This window comes from Trichosurus vulpecula, chromosome 1 (genome assembly GCF_011100635.1).
Source record: "Trichosurus vulpecula isolate mTriVul1 chromosome 1, mTriVul1.pri, whole genome shotgun sequence".
NCBI lineage: Eukaryota > Metazoa > Chordata > Mammalia > Diprotodontia > Phalangeridae > Trichosurus > Trichosurus vulpecula.
Window position 1 is genome coordinate 552,538,601 of NC_050573.1, and position 23,782 is coordinate 552,562,382.

Genomic DNA, 23,782 nt, shown 5'->3' on the forward strand with positions numbered 1-23,782 from the left:
ATTTATAATTATACAGCGTTTCTTTCATCACTATAATGACACAGTGTTTTGGCTTTTCGTTGTTGTTGTTGTCGTGTTTTCCATTTATGTTGTTGTAGAGATTGCATATATTGTTTATCTGGTTCTGTTTGCTCCATACGGCATCAGTTCATATAACTCTTCCTGTGCTTCTCTGAAATAATTCTTCAAATCCATTGTCTCTTATGGACTAGTAAGAGTCTATTGCATTGATTCCTACAGTTTGTTTGGCTCTTCCCCCATCTGTGGGCCAGATAAGATCATAAAGCTTTCAGATGACTAGTTCATTGATTGAGACCCCTGGGGGGAGGGAGCAGAAGTCACATGGAAAATTTATTGTCATCATCCCTGGCTTGATATAATGTTTTAAGTTGGCAGAGCCCTTCCTATGAACATAGATGGAGCTGGGATTCAAGCCCATAAGCACCCTGACTCTTAGGCTGGTGTTCCTTCATCAGTGAATGGAAGGGACCTGGGAAGCAAGTAAACCTTTTTGTTTTGTGAGCACAGCTTCATCACTAAGATGCTTGTGGCATAGTGGACAGAGTCCTGGGCTTTAGGAAAACACACATTTATATCCTGTCTCTATCTCTTACTAACTATGTGACCACAGGTTAGTCGGTCACTGGACCTCTCTCAGCCTGTTTACACATCTGTAAGATGGGAATAATGCTGATATCAGCAGTACCTTCCGATGTCACAAAATTCTTGTAAAGCTCAGCTGATAGAATGTATACTAAAAACTTTGCAAAATGTAAATGTCAGGCATTATTTTATGTACTGGCTGGCCTCCGTGCCTACCACCCAAAAGGTCTTTACCTAATCAATGAACCAGTCAGCCAAAAACATTTGGTGACCTCCTGTTGCTGCAGGCCCTGTGCCATATAGATCAAGTTAAGAAGAGGTTCCTGATGTAGGAAAACTTTCAGACTAAGACAAAAAGCAGTCATGTGAATGAACCTAAAGAAAGATAGGAGGGTGACAGGACACAACACTCAAAAGTTATAGAGACTAAATACACGGAAAAATAGACTTGTAAGTATAAGCCAAGGGCTGTGTGCGAAGTATAAGTACTTGGAGGGGAAATATTTGATGTCTCTGAGTCTCAGTAAAATGTAAAATGAAAAGGGTTAGGCTAGGTGATCTCTAGTGTACTTTCTGGCTCAGAATCCTGTGAACCCATTTTGAATCATGGCCATTGAGTATAGGGCTTTGCCTCAGGACCTGATTTCACTTGTTTTCCTTTAGCCGTTTAGAGACAATTGAGTTTGTAGTTTACCTTCTAACAGAGTACCTAGATAGCCAGAAAAGTTAGTTAAGATAGAGATGCTCCTAGCGCAGGGTTTCTTAACCTGGGATCCATGAACTGATTTTAAAAACTATTTTGGTAGCTGTATTTCAGCATAATTGGTTTCATTTATAATCTCATGTATTTTATTTTTGCATCCAAAAACATTACTGGGTCCATAGGGTTCACTGGAGTGCCAAAGAGGTTGAGGACATGCAAAAAGATTATGAACTCCTTTGGAGCTTCCTAGCCAGTCCTATTTCTTGGTTGTGCCCCTGGTGAGCACCTCTGTGGCTGGGCCTGGCTCAATCCTGGCGACCTCTCTAATAGTGCCATCACCTTAACTGTGTTGCCTCTCTCTGTCCACACCCTCCCTCCATTCCATCCAGTGGTCACACACTAAGTGATATGAACTTTTTTAGTATAAGAAACATTTGAGGAGTCAGGGTTTCAGGATCTCCTATGATGAGTGCTAGAGAAGCTTGTCAGACCCCTGGGATAAAGGTATGGGGTATGGTCTGGGAAAAATCGAGTGAATCGGTGGGTATCTGGGCAAATCTACATTACAACAGGACTCAAACCCACAGAATTTTGGAGCTTTTCATTTTTAAATAACAGAAATGACTCCCGTCTGAAATGCCGAAATCCAACCCATTATCTTGTTTCCAAACATTTCATCACAAAAGTGAGGTTGAGCAGCAATTTAAATTTTTGCACAGAGATTCCTTAGTAAAAGGCTGTAATTAAGCTTTGGCTGGTATTCCTGGCTTCCTGAACGTCTTCTTTTATGCGTCAAGAAGATTCCTCTTCCTGTAATTTTCAGTCAGGTGATTTCCATATCTAGAATCAAAAGAAGGTAGGAAGGGAAAAAAAAGTTCAACCCCTAAAATAGCAAATTCTTAACCCAGAAGCCATAAGGGAAATTCAGTGAAACTTTATTCTATCAAAAGAAATTGAAGGCTGGGATTGAGGCTGCTGGGTTATTACTTTTAAATAGGTAAAAAGAATGAAATTTGAGTTGATTAGGGACAAAATCATCCAAAGGAAATGCCTCACAATGAACACTGCTTTCACACGATGGAATTACTCCAGTGTCTGAACCCATTCTGAGCATTTTCCAGACCTGAATATTGTCTCCACTCTTAGTCATTCTGGGCCTCAGTTTCCTCATCTTCAAAATAATGCCTGTACCACACAAATGAGATAATGTATATAAGTAACCTGTGGATAAACATCTGAGTTCCTCTAAGCACCAGGCACTGTCCTTGGTCCTGGGTACAAAGACAAAATTATCCATTTGTACTCAAGGAGTTTGTGTTGTGTTATTCAATTGGAGAAGAGAACATTTATGTAAATCATCTTAACAAAATAAATACAAGGGAATTTGAGGGAGTAGAAGGTGGGGCATTTATGTGGGAGGGAGGTCACTAGCAGCTGGGGAGGGTCAGGAAAGGCTCCATGTACAAGGTGATGCTTGAGCTGAGCCAGAAAGGAAACTAGGGGGTTTTAAGAGGTAGTGGTGAGAAGCATGTGCATTCCAAGCATGGGGGCCAGTCTGGGTAAAGATGCTGGTACTGGATATAGAATGTGAGGGACAGGAACAAGACCAAATTGGTCAGTCTGCAGAGTCTGCAAAGGGTTTTATAAAGATCAGGCGCAATTCAGGCTGCTCTGGTGGTGATTCAGTTTAGGGATTAGAACGACATGAGACATTCACAGACCATCTAATAGCTAACAAAAGGAAATTTACTTAACCATAGCATGGAAAGGAAATTCAGCAAAGGCTACAGCATTGAATTAGTTGGTCAAAGCTTCCTTGACTCAGCATTCACCATAATGACAAGAAGGTGCCAAGGGAAGAGCTCCTGACTGTACTGGCTTTTTTCTTAGACCACCAGGACGCTATGTCAGTAATTCAAGCCTCAGTGTCCTGGGAACTTTGTCTTGAGTGTGATTTTAGTACCTTTTAAAGTTCAAACCTCATCTATCTTAGCTAACGTGGGGTAGCGCCTTACGAGAGGCAAGCTCATCCCCCCTGACTAGCACCCTAGTAGATATTGCCCTTTCTGCAGAAGGGAAGTATACATAAGGCAGGAAAGATGGGTTGGAGCCAGGTTATGAAGGACTTTAAAGGCCAAGCAGTATTTTGATCCTAGAACTAATTGGGCGCTCAATGACTAAAGTAATTGAGCCAGAGAATAACATGGTCAGATGTGTACTTCAGGGAGGCCAATTTAGCAGCTATGTGAAGGATGGATTGGAGAGGGCAGAGACTTGAGGAACAGTATAGGGCTTTTTCTTAACTTTAAAAAAATTATTTTTAACATTTATTTTTTTTTTAAATTTTGAGTTCTGATTTCTCCCTCTTGTCCACCCTTCCCCCACACATTGAGAAGGCAAGCAGTGTGATATCAATTATACATGTGAAAATCATGCAAAACATTTCCATAATAGTCATGTTGCAAACAAACAAATAAACAAAGCACCAAGAAGAATAACGAAAGTGCAAAAATGGTGCTTCAATCTGCACTTAGAGTTTGTCAGCTCTCTCTCTGGAGGTGAGAGCATTTTCCATCATGAGTCCTTTGGAGTTTTCTTGGAGCCTTGTCTGGATTAGAGTAGCTGTATCTTTTATAGTTGATCATCACTACAATACTGCCATTACTGTGTACGATGTTCTCCTGGTTCTTCTCACTTCACTAGTAAAGATGGCTTTTTCATAGTACAAGTGAGAGTTGCTAAAGACCTACTTGAACAAAGATGATGACTATGTAGGTAGAGAGAAGAAGATGGATGCGATAGAGATTGTAGGGGTAGAAATGATATGAAATTTGACAATTGATTGGATATATAGAGTGAGAAGTCAAAGATGACACTGAGATTGCAAAGCTGGGTGAATAGAAAGATGGTGACACCATAAAAGAAATTCAGAGGTGGGAAAAGATAATGAGCTCTGATTTAGACATACTGCGTTTGAGGTGCCTCTGGGAATTGGATATGAAATAACCAATAGGCAATCGGTGAAGCAGGATTGGAGCTCAGAGATATGTAACTCTGGGAACCATCTGTGTAGACGATAATTAAACCCAAGGGAGCTTTCAAGATCTCCAAGTGAGAGAATGCAGAGAGAGAAGCCAGGGGAGGGTCTTTGACAGATTGGGGGTACAACCATAGTTAGGGGCTGGGATATGTGTGATTATCAGGCAAAGGAGACTGAGAAGAGTGAGGCACCATTACTTTGCATTTCAACAAGAATTCTGCATCAGTCGCTGTACTTCATAGGCTTCTCAGTCTTACTGGGGTATTCAGAGGTCTCTCAGGCATCTGTGGTGGGAGCAAGGAAGGCCACTTGCTCTGTTTTCTATTATTACTTGGCCTTCTGCAGCAGCAGAACTAAATTGGTTAATTAGATTTTCTGGTGAGACAAGACACAAAAACAAGAAAGAAGCTAGGTAGCTACAGTGAGGGAAGGAGGGAGGAAATGAGGAGGAGGCCAATAGCAGCAGCAGCAGCTGTCATGGTCTAGAAGGGAGACACATGGGTTGAGTGGGACAGGAAGGGAGAGAAGATGTACCAGATGGGCATAGTAGCTGCAGCCCGAATTGAGTATGGAAGAAGAGAGCAGGGGAAAACAGGAGTGTGGAATGAGTGTGGGTGGGCAGCATCACCATTGGGGGCCTGGGGAGGGATGGGAAAGGGCTTAGTGGGGGCATAGAAGAAAAGAGTGGGCAGCAGTGGCATCTGTGTGGCCTGAGATGGAGGCACAAGTCTTGAAAGGGAGACACAGGGGTTGAAGTGGGGCAGGAAGGAAGAAAAAAGTAGTAGCTGTATAACTGTGACCTAAGAGGGAGTCACAGGGGTTGAATGTAGGGACATGGAAGATGAAAGTAGGTGGGCTGTAGCATCATCTGTGGCCTGAGCGGGAAGCATAGAGGGGAGGTCGTTCATGGAGAGAGGAAGGCATAAGTATTGAGTTAGGAGGGGAATAAATGGGGACTAGCAACAGCTATGAACTGAAAGGAAAGTATTGTATAGTGTTTCCTTGGAGCAAGGTGAAGAGGAGGGAGGCCCAAAGGTTGAGTGAAATGTGGAGAGAGGGAGGTGAGCAGCAACACAAGCTGTGACTTGGGAAGAAGGCACCAAGGGTCAAGTAGGTGGGAGCCACAAAGTTTGAGTGGGGCCATGGAGCCGTCTTTAATCTCTCTCTCTCTCTCTCTCTCTCTCTCTCTCTCTCTCTCTCTCTCTCTCTCTCTCTCTCCCTCTCTCCGTCTCTCCCTCTCTCCCTCCCTCCCTCTCTCCCTCCCTCCCTCCCTCTTTTTAAAGGTGAGGACATAAAGGATTTCTAGGATTCAAGATTAAAAAAAAGAATGATACCCAAGCCTAGTATATTGCGGAGGGATAAAATCCATTGGGTAGAAAGATAATAATTTTTTCTTGTTTTTACATGTTGCTAGAGGACTTTTTAGAGCTGTGAGTAGAGTTCTTATGTATGAAGGAGCAACCTCAGCCACAGCCTGTCCTTCTTCTCTGTCCCCAAGCTTCACCACAATATCATTATAGTTTTTACTTTCCCATTCCTTTAACTTTCTCAATATGCTTCACTTTGACAAACATTTTATATGTACTATGCTCTAGGGATATGAAGAGAGCTATGTTACCAATCCTCCTATCCTGGAGTCTAGTCAGGGAAAGATGTGTATACAAACAAGATATAAGGGAGACCGAGTAATACATGCACAGGACTCAGTGAAGTGCTTTGAGAGATTTGAGGACAAATAATCCAATTTCATGTGGAATACAGAGCTTAGAGAAAGCTTTGGGGAGAAAATGGTACCTGAGTTGGGCCTTGGAAATAAGGGAAGGAATTTACTAGATTGAGGGAGGTGTAGAGGTGTGTGTTGTATCTGTGTACATGTGTGCACGCATGGAAAGTCCATTACAAATAGGGGAAAAACATGAGCAAAGCCCCGGAGTTTGGAGAGGTCAGAGCCAGCCAATGGAGAGATCAGTCTGGCTGAACCGAGTACCGTGAAGTAACACTGGAACTGCAGGCTTGGAGCCAGGTTGTGGAGGACTCAAATGGCAGCAGGCAACGGGGAGCCCCTGACAGTTGTGAGTAAGGAAGTGGCATCATAATAGTAATAAGTATATGAGGAAGCTTTCTTAGGCAGTGGTGTGGAGGATGAAATGCTTGGAAAGGGTAAATAGATGGGTGACAGAAGACCGATTCATGGACTATTACAACAGTTTGGGGGAGAAGAGACAAAGGCCTGAACTGGAGTGATTGCAGACAATCAGAAGGAAGAGATGAATATAAGAAGTATCGTGGAATATTTGATACTCGGCAACTACCTGGAATGAGGAACAGGGAATATGAATCTGAGGGTTCAAGGTTGAACGACTGGGATGTTAGTGGTGCCATCAACAAAAATAAAGCAGTTATTGGGGTGGAAATGATAAATTAAGTTGTGGTCATGTTGAGTTTGAGGTGTTAGTGTCAGTAAGCAAGCATTTATTTAATGTGCCAGGCATTATGTTAAGTGCTAAAGATACAAAGAAAGGCAAAAACATGGTTCCTGTTCTTAGGGAGCTCACATACAGACAGCTCTATATGGATGAAATATAGATAGTAGAAGGTGATCTTAGGGGAGAGATGTTAGCAGAAGAAAGAACCAGGAAAGTTGAGCTGTCTTGAAGGAAACCAGGGAACCCAGGAGGAGGAGATAAGGAGGGAAAGCATTCCTGGCATGTGTCATTGAAAAGGTACAAAGGAGTGTCGCGTTATTGTTGCTCGTCCTTCATCTCGAAGGGGACCTATGGCATCATGGGCTGATGTCTTGACTTGCTCATGGATTGGATTTAAGTGAGGCAGAATTTCACAAAGTCTCCAGTTATTGAAGTGCAGTGGCTTGACATGCAATGGATGGCCTTGGCATCTTCAATGTCTTACCAAGCTCTAATTGCTCCACCATCAATAAATTTTAATAGCCAACCAATCAAAAACATATATCAGGCACTGGAGATATAAAAAAGGTTAAAGACAGGCCATGCTCTCCAGGAGCTCAAAATTTAATAGGGAAAATGTTTTGAAAATGATGAAAGAGTGTCTAAATATGTTATCATGTTTTGTAGTGCCCGGCCAGCAGGGTCTCAAAGTCTAGCTCCTCAGTCTTTCTTCAGAGGCCTATCCAGACAGTAGGGGATTGGGGATAGGGCAGGAGGATGCCTGAGAGGTCCGTTGTCTTGACTGGAGACATGGAGCCTCCTTGTAGCCAATTTTAACACAGGGCCATCCAAGGATTTGTAACATCAATGCTACTGGCTGCTACTGTGGCTGTGTAAGGCCAATAATACCAGTACACAGGAGGGCTGCTAGCATAGGTTCTTTGATCTGCTTTTCTAAGGAAAGCAACTTTAAGGGGTTTACAATCTCACTTTAATTAAACATAGATATATCATTCACTTAGGTCAGGCGAAAAAGTCAGCACCCTGACCTTCAGAGAAACACAAACAGAAATTACAAGCAGAAATTATAGGAAGAGAGCAAAATAACACAAATCAGCAGACAGGCTTCTAGCTGTCTGTCCAAGACATTATATACATAGTTACCAGAGAGAGAAGCACCAACATCTGGGTTTTTCAAAGCCGGAGGTGCTCCTTAATGACTACTCAGAGTCTCCTGTGGTCAAATCACATGACACTCTTCCAGTGAGTGAGCCCCAAGCAAAATGCTAACCTCAGAGTATATATACACAACCATGCGACTCAAACCCATGTGACCTAGGCATTTCCATGACTTAAGCAGGTCATCAAAAACTCCCAATTCAATCAAAGATTCTTGTTTGAAACAAAGGCAAGACTCAAAGGCACTTGATTGCCTTAGTGCTGAGAAGCATTCCAAAACAAAAGATAACAAAAAGTCCCACTTTACTACCCATTACAGGGTTACCCCCTGGCACTACAGTTTCAACTGCTTTCTGACCTCATGGAAACTTGCTCAAGAAGCACCCTGCCCTTCTCATCTTCTAATCAGGTTTTAGTTCTCAATATGAGGTTGGGTTGGGGTAAATCTGTTTCCCTTACCCCACCTCTGTACTTGAGTCTTGTGCTTTTCTCCTTCATCAGCACCTCCTACAGAAGAGCCTCTAGTTTATACTCTCAGTGGTACCTTGGGCCCCTGTCCTTCTTTAGGGCCATTTAGGTGGGGTTATTAAAATTATCTAGAGCTGCTCTACTTGACACCCACTGTATTTAGTCTAATGGCAAGACAAAAGTCAGGATGACTAGGGTTGACCTGGAATGTGTGGGAGGAACAGTAAGAAGACCATTGTGGCTAGATCTTATGGCAGGTTGAGGGTAGTGAAAACACCCCTCTAGTCTTTTTATACTTTTACTTTCTTGAAGAGTGCCAGATTATGAGCACAGGAAGAGTCTGGAAGTAACACTGGGAGATGTTCACACTTTAGAACTTATCTCATTCCAAACTATTCTGTCTCTATGATCTTGAACTTGTAATCAAGCAGCCAATGTTTATTGGGCAAGAAGTATATGAACTCCTCTTGGCACTGTGTGTTGGAGGGTGGGAGTGGGGTTAGGGATGGCATTAGAGGAGGGGCAGTCAGCACTGAATAGGGTGGCTGGCACAGGATGTCTTCAGGAGATGGCTGGGCTTTGTTGAGTTCCAGATGGCAGAAAGAGGGTGATTTGTTCCAGAGGTCATAGTGGGAAGGGTGGGGTTAGAGGAGGCTAACACCTAGAGAAGAGTTGGGCTAGGCTGGATAGGAATGAGAATGTGGGAAGAGGTAGTTATGGAGAAGGGAGTTTTGCTCAAGCAGGTGAAGACTCTAAAAGACAGGGATGAGGAGGAAGTTAGTTCACTTTCCTAGACTTTAGCTTATTCACTGATGGAATGAGGTGATTGAATGGGCTGACTTCTGAGGTCCCTTCTAGATGGAAATCCCATGAAACTTCTGGGTCAGGTGGTCAGTGAAAGCTTCTTAGAGGAGGTGGAATTTAATGATTCCATATGTGGACCATTGTAAAAAGAATAAAGGCCTTTGGCAGGGTCGGGGTCAAGGGAGGATGTGATTTAATGGCTCACAATACAAGTGAAGAATCACATGAATTTGGTTCCCACATTTTCTTTCTTTTATTATGTTGATACGTGCAGCAGGGTGCAATGGGGAGAGGGGCAACATGGTTCCCTGGCCAAAGCCAGAAGTTGCCATATTCAATCAGGAGCTCATGACCAATCTAGTTCAGCCCCTTCAGTTTCCAGGTAGACAACTGAAACCCAGAGAGGTTAAATGATTGGTCTTAGGTTACCTGGGATGTATGTAGCAGATCTGGATTCAAACCCAGTTCCACTCACTCCCACCCCCCCCCCCCCAAACTGTACCATGTTGCTTAAGCAGAAGGAAGCCACCCAGGAGAAAAGACTAGACCAGAGATAGAATATCAGAGTGCTCACTAGTCCCCCTAGGGACCCTCAAACCTGTTCTCAAAGCGGCTATGTGTGGCAACCAGAAGGTTTAAGAGGTGAGAAGCATCAATTCTAACAGATGCTTCTGGTTAAAATTGGCAGTGCTGAGTCTCACTGAGCTTCGGGTGAGCCCCAGCCAACTGACTGAGCTTCTCCTGGGGCTTTTCCTTCCATCTGAATGTCTGATTAATGATTTCAATGGATTTGAACCAAAGGATGTTCAGGGAAGGTTTCCCCTGGGAGATACAGATGGAAAGTTAAGGATTTGTTAAACACATGCCCTGTAGCCAGTATTTAAATGGAAAAAATAGAACCCCAAGACACAGCCTTTTAAGTCTAGCTAAAGGGGAAACAGCCTTTGGATTGAGCTGCCCATGTCACCTCTCGTTATGCAGTTGGTTCCAGATGAAGGGCGCAGCTGAGATCTCATCAGTCTGGAACAAAATAATCACCTGAAAGCATCTTCTCTTCCCTTCTGGCTGTTTTCCTACCAGACTTGACTTTACACAAGCAGGGCAGCTGATATTCATGGCCTAGGAAGCTCAAGCCTTAAAATACTGGGGTCTGGCCAGTGCCAACTCAATAAAATTCAGGTCTATTAGAAAAGCCCTAAACAGGATCTGCTCCCTTCTTTCAGCCAGGGTAGAATATAGTCAGTTTGCATAGCATGTAGCTTTTGGTGAAAGTTCAAGAAACATTATTTACTGGTTTAAAACAGCAACAACATATGAGCTGCATGAATGGAACACTTGCGTCTATTCTCTATGTTTGCTCTTATTATGGAATCGTCACAATTATAGTAATAATAGCTAGCTTTTATGTTAGCGCTTTCAGGTGTGCAGAGTATTTGGCAAAGATCCTATTTTATCCTTACAACCTTCATTTTACAAAGGAGAGGTTAAGGGCCTTGCCCAGGGTTCCAAGCTAGTAAGGGTCTGAAGCTGAATTTGAACTCACATCTTCCTGACTTCAAGTCCAGCATTCTATTGGCTGCATCACCTAGAGCTGGAAGGAATCTCAGTTCAACCTTCTCATTTTACATATGAAGAAATCGAGACTCACAAAGACGAAATCACTTGACCAAAATAATGTAAGGGAGTAAGTAGCAGAAACAGGACTGGAGCTTAATTAAGCTCTAACTAAGCACTAATTAGTGCTCTTTCTACTGTGTGGAATCTTGCAGCCTCATGACCTGTGTTTTTTTAACATGACCCTGGCCAAATCCTGGAAGTTAGGTCTGGGATATCAACTCTAGCCACTGTCATTAGAATCTACAGTTATTTAACTCAGGTCATTTTACTCATACACGGAAGGTTTCAATGATGGGTTTTTACTGGAAATCTATTTTGAGAAGAGGGGGAATGAATATCAGGCAGTCAGTCAACAAGCATTTCATTAAGTGCCTTTGTGGAGCTGTGTGGGCAGATTGGACTGATACCCCATAATCTTCCATTTGGGTTTTGATGTCCTCTGCATTGATATGGATAGGTTGATTCAGACTCATATAGTAGCAAGATAGAAATGTTAGTCAATCCTCATTAGGGTAAGATCCTCTAGAAATCTAGAAAAAGGGCCTCCTCTGGAGGAACTGGGCTCTAGAGCAGGTGATATTATGTGTTTGATCTGAAAACATGTCATCCAGGGGAAAAGAGGTTAAAATGTGTATTAGCCATTTTGGAAGGGAAGAACGTTACAGTGAAAGATAACATGGAGCCTGAATTGAGGGAGGGGGAGGTAGGGGATTCCTTGGGTTTGGGGGAAGGACATAGGACAGGGATTTTGTAAATTGACTATGAATGTAAGACTCAGATTTTTTTTTCTAAAGAATTGAACACTAGTGATTGCGTTATCTGACTTCTTCAATCTACATGATCCTTATCTGAAAATAGTGGAGATTACTCCACTTGCAGTGGTGAGACAGTGAGGTCACATGGGATAGAGACAGGCTTTGGAATCAGAAATACCTGGATTTCAGTCTAGTCTCTGGCACCTACTGGCTGTGATACCCTGGGCAAGTCACTTAACTTTTTGGTGCCCCTTAGCAAATCAGTGAGACTGTATAAATTACAGAGGAATTGCTCATCTGCATTTGTAGATAGAATTTTCTCTCGGGAGTTTCCTCCACTGAAGAAATCATTGCATCACAGATCTAGTGTTGCCCTAAATCCCCCCAAACCTGCAAACAGGGTTGTTTTCAGGAAGACACCTTAAATCCTATATACATTTGATTTATTATTTTCCCCTAGCAGAATGTAAACTCCTTTTGTTCCTATCTTTGCATGTTCAGCATCTGGCACAACAGGGTGTTTGAGGTGTTTCAGGAGGACTAACACCTCTGGTGTGAGAGCTGCTGAGCCCTTTTCAGGGCTGCTCTTTGGTGTCTACCTGATCCACCCAGCTCTTACCTGTGGCTCCAGGAACCTGTCGTATGCCATACCTTGATATAACCATCCATCTCAGCAGATGGGCTAAACTAGTTTGAGGGTAACTGACAGGCTTCAAACCCGTCAGTGAGTTAGGGGAATGCCTACCCCAAGCATGTGAAGACTTTCCTCCATAAGAATGGGCGGATAAGAACAATTTGTTCCAATGGCCATGAAGCAGGCTGAAGCAGGTACTGTGGAGTGCTTAAAGCTTGGTCAGACATCAAAGACACCAAGGTCACCATTGCATTCCAGGTCATTGCCAGTCATCCTGATTTTTGTCCTACCACTAACTCAGGGAGAGAGAGCAAGGCTGACAAAGAGAGACTTTGTGCAACTCCCCCTCACTTGAATCCAGCTCATGTGCAAATCAAGTCAAGACACCACCCATGATATCGTTGGTCTTCAGAAAGGAAGAATGAACAGCAACAATGTAGCAGAGTGCCTTGTCCTGAGGAGGTCCTTAATATGTGGTTTTTAAAAAAGTAAATTGGATTGAATTGACTCAACTAGTGAGGAGGTATTGTAGCATAATGGAAATGGGGTTTTAGAGTCACAAGAGGTGAGCTGAGTGGTTCTGTGACCTGGATCACTTAACCATTCTGTTCTTTTTTCTAATCTGTAGCATGTGTGTGTCTATGTGTATGTGAATAGATATGTATAAACACATATATGCACACACCCATGCATACACATATACACATTCACACATACATATACAGGCATACACACACACATATATACACATGCATACACACATGCATATACACATGCACACACACATATATATATATACACACACATGCATACACACACATATAAAATGATGGGAATCTAGCTGGCACAGTGTATAAACTGTTGGGCTTGGAGTCAGAAAGACTCCTCTTCATGATTTCTTGTCTGGCTTCAGACACTTACTGGCTATGTGACCCTGGGCAAGTCACTTCACCCTGTTTGCCTCAGTTTCCTTTTCTGTAAAATGATCTAGAGAAGGAAATGGCAAACCACTGTGGTGTCTCTGATGAGAAAACCCCAAATGGGGTCATGAAGAGTCAGACACAACTGGACACCAACAACAATCTATGTATATCTGTGTGTATATGTGTGAATATATGTATGTATGTATATATATGTATGTATATAGACAGCATAAATACAAGGTAATTTTTAGCTATATGAAGTAGATAGCACCCAGACCCGGAGTCCAGAATATGGCCTCAGATATTTACTAGCTGTATAACCCTGGAAGTTACTTAACCTCTGCCTCAGTTACCTCACCTATAACATGAAGGTGACAAGAACACTTACCTTCTAGGCTTGTGGTGGAGATGCGATGAAATATTTGTTGAGTGTCTCACAAACCTTGACACGCTGTATAAATGCTAGTAAAATTCTCAATATTGGCTATTAGTATTCATTTCCTGTAGGGAGAGACCTTAGCGTCAGAAGGGGTCAGATAAGAAGTGCTCCTTGAGCTGAGGTTTGAAGGAAGCTAGAAAATCTAGATTGTATAATAATAGTGAACAGTTCTGTAGTAGTTATGGTGCGCCGGATCCTCGCAACAACCCTGGGAAAGGAGGTGCCATTCCACAGACGAGGAAAATGCCCAGGATCATACACAGCTGGTGAGTGTCCTAGACTGGATTTGAACTCCAGGCCCAGAGCTCTAGCCACTGAACAATATTCCCAGTCCCTCTTCATTATAGTCCCTTCCCTCTGCTGTTTGTCTTCACTCGGTCCCGTCTAGATCTTGCTGTCCATTTTTGTTATTCTGTCGTTGCATGTCCAGCTCTTCATGACCCAATTTAGGGTTTTCTGGGCAAAGGTGCTGGAGTGGTTTGCCATTTCCTTCTTTAGCTCATTTTTCCAGATGAGGAAACTGAGGCAAACAGGGTGAAGTGACTTGCCCAGGGTCACACAGCTCCTAAGTGTCTGAGGCCAGACTTGAGTCTTTCTGACTGTAGGCTGGGCACTCTATCCACTGAGCCACCTAGCTACTCCTTGTTTGCCCACAGCTGGTCATGTGTTTTCCCCTTATTATTAGTCTGGGAGCTTCTTGAGAGCAGAGACTATTTTTTTGCATTTCTTTGTATCCCCAGTGCTTGACATGGTGCTTGGCACATAGTAGGTGCTGAATAAAGGTTTGTTGACTAGAACACGTATGTGACGAGGGAGTAGTTCAATACATGAGGAAGAGTTTGTGCAAAGGCATAGAAATGGGAGATTTGTAGTGTCATGTGTGAGGCGCACAACCAAGAGGGCCATTTGTCCAGGCCATAGAATTCATAAAGGGCAGTGATATATAAAAAGGCTGCCAAGGGAGGTTGGGACCAGGTTGTGAAAAGCTTAAAAGGCCAAACAGAACAGCTTCTGTTTGATTCGGGAGATAATAGGAAGCTACGGGACCTAGTAGAGCAAGAGAATGACATAGACCTGAGTTTTGGGAAAAGTCACTTTGGTACCAGGGTGGGAGTCATATGTAAATAAATGTCAGCTATGACTATTACCTGATTCTCCTTCAAATATCACTTCCTAGGTGTGGGACTTGAGGTAACTGATCAGATTCGACATAACTTAGGGATAGTTTTACCTGTAACAGAAACCTCTTCATTTCTAAGCCCCAGAAAAGCAACGTCTCATTTAAGAGTTAGTCCACAAAAGGCATTTATTAAATGCTTGTGTAGAAAGTCATCTGGCCTCACTCTCCCAGAGCAAGGCCCAGCTATATATCACCCTCACAGGGTTCTAGGGCAGCTTAATCCCATTCTGGTCTGTTCCCACTACTATTAACCACCAGTGACTAGTGTCCCAGTTTCATTTAATCAGTCAGCCTTGATTAATTTTTTCAAAAAGATATTTACTTCTACGATTTAGCAACAACAGAAGTATAAACATTCTTCCTGTCTCCCAACACCAGGGAGGCACACTCTCCTCTATACATTCATTTTCTAAGGAGAGTAGGCTATATAGCATTGGTTCCAAGTTCATGACCGAATGCAGCATCCCTGCTGGATGAGTACCTGTATTAGCCAGTAATAGTCTGCATGCCATAGGTTCCTGCTCATTCCTTAGTGCCTCTATGCTGTACTGGCTTCAAAACCTGGCCTGGGCTCCACTCTCAGATCTCAATCCCTGTTCTTCTTTGCCTAAAAAAGAAAGACAAAGAACTGAGGCCCATATTCAGGCCTCCTGTGGCCCCTGACAGGAGGGCCTCTCTCTTTAAACATTGATTCTCTTCTCTCACCTGAATGCTGCCAGATAGGAAGATATCAGTCCAAAAAGGAGGAATGGGTTATGGGTGACTAGCCTTTTGAATGCCTCTTGTTTTGGCTATGCACCTGATCTAAAAGATTCCTCTTCATATATGGCTAGAAGACCATAGCCAATTATAGGATGTCTCTGCATGCTCCTAATCTCCCCAAGGCACTTCCATAATGACTTTTCCAAAGTCAGTTCCCTGGTCTCTTCTGGATGAGAATGTATCAGCATTGCCCAGTTTTACCCTTACCATGTGCACTGAGTGCTGAGGGTATGAAGAACAGCAGAAACATTCCCTGATCTCAAAGAACTCTCCTTCTAATAGGAGAGTCAACATATAAATGACTAAATATATACAGTTATCCCTTCCACACCATGGGGGTTAGGGGTATGGTGCCCCACCCCAAATCCCACCACAATCTGGGAAATCCATGTAAAAGTTTTTAACCCTCCATTAATACCAGAGAAGAAGGCTGATTTTTTTCTTTTTCTTTTATGGGGTATTTACAATACCTTATTGTAAAATTTGGGTTAATTATTTGGTCATGGTCTCTGCGTCATCTGCTGGCCTTCATGTGTCATCTGTGGCTTCTGCAAAACTGCCCCAAAATTCCTATTTAATTTCTTATGGGGAAAGTTGCAAAGTGGAAGGGATAACTGTACTGAGGAGATGGAAGGTAGGAGAAGGAAAGGTATTAGCAGCAGGGTGCTGGGAAAGGCCCCGTAGAAAAGGCGGGATTTGAGCTGAGTCTTGAAGGAAGCTAGGGAATCTGAGAGGTAGAGGACAAGAGGGGGAGGCCTTCCAGGCATGGGGGACAGCCAGGAACAAGGCACAGAAACAAGCAAAGCACTGTTGTATATGAGGAATAGCAAATGGGCCAATGTAGCTGGACAGGAAAGTGTGAAGAAGGAGAGTAAAGTATAGAGAGGAGACTGAGGAGGTAAGAAGGGGTCAGGTCAGAAGGAGCTTTAAATGCCAACAGAGGAGTTTATATTTGATTCTAGAGACAATAGGAAGACACTGGGGTTTATTGCCTTGGGGTGGGAAGACATGTTTTAGGAAATTAATTTTGATGGCTGAATAGGGGACATATTAATGTGAGGTGAGACTTGAGGCAGGTCAATCAATTGAGTCTCTTTAAACAGTCCATGGAAGCTGAACTAGGACTGTGGCTTTGTGAATGGAGAATAAGGGGATATACATGGGAGGAGATAGGGAAGATAGAAATTTAATTAAAATTTCATCAATATAGATTCATCTACTATTGCTGTAATAGCTTAGGAAGTAGAAAGGATCTTGGAGATTAATTAATCCATCCCCTCAGATGAGGAAGCTGGAGCCCCAGAGAAACTGACTTGGCCAAGTTCACACCTTGAAACAGGTGGCTGAGCGTGGAGCCACTGTCAAAGCTGGTGCACAAACAAGGTCTCCTTGGCTCTTTTTACTGTGGCATGTGCAGCTGCTCCTCATAACAAAGGATTCATATGGCCCTTTAGAAATGATCACAGTGGACCTTGGATTTCAACAACCTGTGAGTGTGGCCAAGGGGCATCTCCAAGGCAGTTTAAGTGATAATAGGAATGCAATAATCCCATTTCAGATTTGGCTTTTCCCAGCCTGCTGAGGGCAGCTCCGTTCATGGTTGCTTATATTTAGCCCCACACCATGATGCCATAATCATCTCCAAATATCTTTGTTTTATCACTGCCATCATTTCAACACCTGTGCCCTGGCTTTTGGGTGGGTACTTTAGAAACAGGAGATGGCTGCTTTGTCTTTAAAATGGGATAGAAAAAAAAGAAAAAAATCCTAACAGTTCTGCTGACTGTCCAAATGGCTCCACCACAAAGCCTTGTTCAGACAAAAATATGTCGCTCTTTGAGCAGAATCTGGTTTTCAGGCTACCTGGACTACACAGCTTAATGGGCCAAGAAGGCTTTACAATGGTCACTGGGTGAGACTCTTAGGAGGTCTTAAAAATCAGCCTTTCCGAAGTTCTGTCTGTGGCTCTTTGTTTGTTTTGTTTTGTTTTGTTTTGTTTTTCTTGGCAAATGAGACCTGCATAAAGGAAAGTCAATTATTTAGGTGGGGTGGTCCTGCTCAGCTTCTCCTCCCTATGTGTTTGATGCAGTATACTGTATTAGGTACTATCTGTTGCCTTTCTTTGTATCCCCGTGCTTATCACAGTGCCTAGAACATAGTAGGTGCTTAATATATGCTTGTTGGCTGACTGACGTTTTGCTGTTGTCTTGGCTGTGTGACCTTGGACAACTAACTATCTGCCAAAGGAGGATAAGAGCATCTCTTACACCTTCCTCTTACATGAGAAGTCGGTCGGTCAATGAACATTAAACAATCAATCGAGAAACATGTATTAAGCGCCAATGATGTGTCAGGCACTGGAGAGCCAAAGACAGGTGGAAGGCAGGCCTTATTCTCTAGGAGCTCACAATCCAGTGGGGAAAATGTTTTGAAAAGGAAGGAAGAGTGTCTAAATGTGAGTTTATCGTTTTCTGTAGTGCCTAGCCAGCAGGGTCTCAAAGTCCAGCTCCTCAGTTTTCTGGGGTCTGTCGAGACTATGGGGAACTGGGGGTGGGGCAGGAGAATATTCTAGAAGCTTATGGTCTTGACTGGAGACATGGAGCCTCCTGGCACTCAGCTTTAACACAGGGTCGCACAAGGGTTACCCCCGGCACTACAGTTTCAACTGCTTTCTGACCTCATGGGAGCTTGCTCAAGAAGCATGTTGCCCTTCTCATCTTCCGGTCAGGTTTTAGTTCTCAGTATCAGGTCGGGTTGAGGTGAATCTGTTCCCCTCCCCCCACCTCTGAACGTGAGTCTTGTGCTTTCCTCCTTCATCAGCACCCCTACAGAAGAGCCCCTGTGCTCCAAGTGGTACCTTGAGGCCACTTGGGTGGGGTTATTAAAATTATCTGGAGCTGCCCTCCTTGCCACTCAGTATAATCAGTCAACAAACATTTATTAAGTATTTACTGTTGTGACGGGTGAAATCTGAAGTTAACTGAGGAAACAAAGGTTTGAGATTCTGAGCATAGGAATTTATTAAGCAATGAGTGCCAATGGCATAACAAATCAGGACTGGGCCTTCTCAGCTTGTCACTGGACTCCGAATACAGGGGGAGACAGCCTTTCATGCATTATGTCAACTAGCAGCCATGATTTGAAAAGATTTGAGTAGTAACTTATTTTACTACAAGAGATAGCAGAAAGATATGCATGCTGAGTCCCTTCTTGTATGGAATACAGAGGAGTCCAGCTGGCCACATTGTCAATTAAAAGCAAACAGTTAACTGGATATAAACCAGGAGGTGGGTAGGTGGTTCAGTGGATAGAGCCCTGGGCCTATAGTCAGGAAGACCTGAATTCAAATCCAGCCTCAGACACTTACTAGCTGTGTGACCTTGGGCAAGTCACTTAACTCTGTTTGCCTTAGTTCCCTCATGTAGAAAATGAGCTGGGGAAGGAAATGGCAAACCTCTCCAGTATCTCTGCCAAGAAAACCCCAAATGGAGTCGCAAAGAGTCAGATGCCACTGAAAGCCTATTGAAAAACCAGGATACAAAATTAGGTAATCTGATTTCTAATTGGAGGAAAGATTAAGAACTTTCTGAGTTGAGAGGGGGGAGAATGAGCAGGTGCAGCTCCCTGAAATGAGACAGAGAGATATCTCACTCCTCCCAAGTCTCTGTGAGTAATCAAAGGAACATGGCACCAGTAAATGACTGACCAGTGTGAGGCCAGTTTTCAGATGAGACGTATGGGCTGCTTAAGATATGTAATTGTGTGAAAACTCCTTGCATCAATCTTTGGGTCTGACTGGGTTTCTGGTCAGCATTACGTAGGTCCTTAGTTAAGGGTCTCTAAGCAGCAGGTAGAGGTGATGCAGCTTTCCAGCCATGCTCGGCTAGGTTCAAACAAGGCAATAAAATTTTCTCCTAATTCCCACAATAGAATAAAGTCTTCTCACAAGGCAGAAATTAGACTAGACTCATAACTGAACAGAAAAAAGGCTGTGCTAAACCCAAAATTGAGTCACAAGGTGGAGTCAGTGTGGTTTACCCAATTCCCACACTGTGTTCCATGTGTCCTCGGGGTTTGGAACATGTCCAGATGCACTTTGCAAACAATGGGGATGCAGAGAAAAGCCTGCCTTTGAGGCATTCACATTCTAATGGGGGAGACAGACATAACTCATTATATATATATATATATATATATATATATATATGTATATATAAAGAATATATACAAGATACACATTTATACATGTCTATGTTTGTACATACATATAACATATGCGTGTATACGTGTGCATATGTATACACACACGTATATTTATTGTTGTTTAGTCATTTCAGTTGTGTCCAACTCTATTTATTTGGAGTTTTCTTGGCAAAGATACTGGAATGGTTTGCCATTTCCTTTTCTAGCTCATTTTACAGATGGAGATCTGAGACAAATAAGGTTCAGTGACCTACCCAGGATCACACAGCTAATAAGTGTCTGAGGGCAGATTTGCACTCAGGAAGATGAGTCTTCCCAATCCAGGTCCAATACTCTGTGCCACCCAGCTGCCCCATCTATGCATGTATGCATGTATTTATGTATATATGTGTGTATATGTGTGTATGTATGAAGGTAATCTCAGAGGGAAGGCACTAGCAACCAGGAGTACTGGGAAAGTCCTCCTGAAGAAGATGAGATTTGAGCTGAGTCTTGAAGGAAGACTAAGAAGCCAATATTAGGAGGGAGAACATCCCAGCCATGGTGGAGCAGCCATGGGGACAGAAGAGAGCATGTTGTATTTGAGGAACTGGAAGAAGGCCAGTCTCGCAGGATTATTATGGTCGAATAATAAATGTAAGAAGATTGGAAAGGTAGAAAGGGGTCAGATTGTGATGGGTTTTAAGTGCCAAAGGACTTTGTGTTTGACCTTGGAGGTAATAAGAGAGTCATCAGATTATATAGGTTCCCAAAGTGGGAGATACTGCTCCCGGAAGATGCTGGAATGATCCAGGGGGACAGTAGTAGTTTGAAATGATGGAAATTTTTAAAAAAGTTGAAGGATTAAAGAAAGTGGATTTCTTGGGTGGGGCACTGAATAATTTTTTAAGGTAACCTCTGCTTAGAATTTCTTGAGTTGGAGGTACTCCTGCTCAGTGGTTTGATCTAAGCTCAGGAAGCTGAGCTAATGATGAATTGGAAAAGGGAGAGGCTTGTGGCAGGGAGTTCAGTTAGAAGGCTATTGCAAGAGTCCCAGCAAAGGTGATGAGAATGTAAATTAGAGTTGTGGCTGTGTTAGTGGAGAGAAGGGGATACATACATACATACATACATACATACATATATTTGTGTGTGTATATGTGTGTGTATATATATATACACACACACACACACACACACACATACATAAGAGATGGTGTGAAGCTAGAAACAACAGGCTAGTGGAGGGAGTAGCAGGGCGCCAAGGATTCTACCAGTGTTGCTGCATGCCATGAAGGAGAAAACATAATGTCTCTGCTATGCTCACACTCTAGTTAGAAAAAAGGAATCGTTTCCTACAAAGACATTAAAAACCAGGGACAAGAATGCTGAGGTGAATAAAGGATTGATCAGATTTTGTGGTAGGAAACATTTATTTATCGCTGGAGGGAGGCAGTTTGGAGCAAAGTGTAGAAGGAATTGGGAAGAATGGTAGAAGGGCAGAGGAAGTAGGGAGGGTCATGGCGTGTACAAAGTAGCATCATGCAGTGGGCAGAGCCAAGGATGGGGTTCTACTTGGATATCTACAGCCATAAAACCTTGAGCAAATAATTTATCTTTAAATCTTAGTTTTATGGTCTATAAAATGGGAGTAGTACCTGCCTTTCTAAACTCATAGGCCAGTCAGTTCTATGAGGGTTAAGTACCTAGTATGGGCCAGCTACTGTGCTAAGTACTGGGGGTACAAAGACAAAAGCCAGTCCACGTCCTTAAGGAGCTCCCAGTCGAATGGGGGAGACAATGTTCAATCAACTATGGACAAACAAGATATATACATGTCACCCACTGCCTCCTGGGCTATCGCCAGTCATCTTGACCTTGGTCTTGCCACTGTGGACTTCAGTGACTCTGGAGGAGACAGTGAGGCTGACAACTTTGTGCCACTCTGCCTCACTTCAGTTAAGTCTGCTTCATGCACAAGTCAATTCATTGCCCTCGTGATGACGCTTGGGCTGCTCAAGAACGAAGGACGAACAACAACAGGTCATCTCAGAGGGAGGGAACTATAATTAAGGAGGAATAGAAAAGGCTTCTTGCAGAAAGTGGGATTTTACTTGAGACTTGAAGTGAGCCCCAGGAGGCAGAAATGAGGAGGGACAGGATTCTGTACATGGGGATCAGCCAGTGAAAATGCTCATAGTTGGAGATGGAGTGGCTTGGACCAGTGTTACCAGATCATAGAGTATGTGGAGGGGGAAGTAAGATGTGAGAAGATTAGAAATGCTTTTTTTTGGAGGGGGGAAGACAGGGCAGTTGGGGTTAAGTGACTTGCTCAAGGTCACACAGCTAGTAAGTGAGTCAAATGTCTGAGGCTGGATTTGAACTCAGGTCCTCCTGATTCCAGGGTTGGCGATCTACTCATTGTGCCACCTAGCTACCCCCGTAAGAAGATTAAAAAGGTAGGAAGGTGCCAGGTTATAGAGGGCTTTAAAATCCAAATGGAGGCTTTTATATTACATCCTGGAGGTAATAGGGAGCCCCTGGATTTTGTTGAATTTGAAGGGATGACATGGGCAGATCTGCCCTTGGAGTGGGGAGAGACTGGAGTTAGTTCAGTGCTATGTCAAAAGACAAAAAGGGGCATATGCAAGGGATGTTCTGAAGGTAAAACCACAGGATTTGGCAACATTGGATGTAAGGGGTGAGAGAGCATGTAGAGTGGAGGATGACACCTGGGTGTGAACCTGGGTGACTGGGAGGGCGGAGGTATTCTTGAGGGTAATGGAGAAGTTAGAAAGAGAGGAGGGTTTGAGGGGGAAGATGAATTCAGTTTTAGACATATCAAGTTTGAAATATCTGAGATGTCCAGTTTAAGATGTCCAATAGGTAATTGGTGATGTGAGACTAGAGGTCAGGAGAGAGGCTAGGACTGGACAAGTAAATTTGAGAATCACCTGCATAGAAATGATCATTGAATCTCTGGGAACTGATGAGATCACTAAGCAACATAGTACAGAGGAAGAAGACAAGGTGACCCAGGAGAATCTTGGGGGACACTCAGGGTTAGAAGATGTTACCTGGATGACTTGTCAGCAAAGGTGACTGAGAAGGACCAGTCAGAGAGGTAGGAAGAAACCAAGAGAAAGCAGTATCATGAAAACATAAAGAAGGTCAAAGAGAAGAGGGTTATCAATAGTATTGATGGCTGCAGAGGTCAAGAAGGATGAGGACTGAGAAAAGGCCACTAGAGTTATCAAGTAAGAGATCACTGGTAACTTTGGAGAGATCAGTTTTGATTGAATGATGAGATCAGAAGGCAGATTCCAGAGAGTTAAGAAGAGGGTGAGAGGAAGGGAAGTGAAGACATCACTTATAGATGGTCTTCTTAAGTTCAGCCACTAAAGGAAGGAGAGATACAGGACAATAGATAGCAGGGATGGATGGATCAAGTGAAGGTTTTGAGGATGGGAGAGACAGATGTGTTTGCAAGCAATAGGGAAGCAACCAGCAGAGAGGGAGAGAATGAAGATTAGTGAGAGAGGAGGGATGATAAAGATGGCCATCGACAGGATAGGATGGAATGGGATCACATGTGCACGCCTCGTCAAAGAATCAGACAACAAATATTTATTAAACACCTGCTATGTGCCAGGCCCTATGCTAAGCCCTGAGTGAAGAAGGGCCACCGCTTCTTGTGAGACCCACTGTCTTCACTACTTGAAGGAAAGGCATCTAAGCGATATGCGATGGGGAGAAAGAGAGAAGAGCTACCTCTTGGTGAATGGCCTCAAATTTTTCAGTGAAAGATGAGGCAAGATTCTCAGCTGAGATGGTGATGGGAGTTAAGGGTATGAGTAGGAGGTATGAGTAGGGATAAACAGGTTTAGGAAAGGCTCTATGGTGAATAGGATAGTGAATGGAATTGTGGGGAATCAAATGAGATAACATGAAAGCACTTGAAAACAGTATCAGGAAAAGATATGGTATTACCACTTACTTTCTTTTCTGAAAAATGTCAGCAAAGAAAATACATCCCAGGGGCCTTCCTGCTGCTGGTGCATGGCAGTGTCCCACTCTGAGGATGGCAG

General features: G+C 43.3%; 1 protein-coding gene across 1 annotated transcript in view; it reads left to right on the plus strand.

Annotated features, from left to right (window-relative positions):
- The window catches only part of SYT17 (synaptotagmin 17), a 91,781-nt gene that overhangs the window by 51,787 nt on the left and 16,212 nt on the right, over positions 1-23,782 (plus strand). The window lies entirely within an intron of this gene.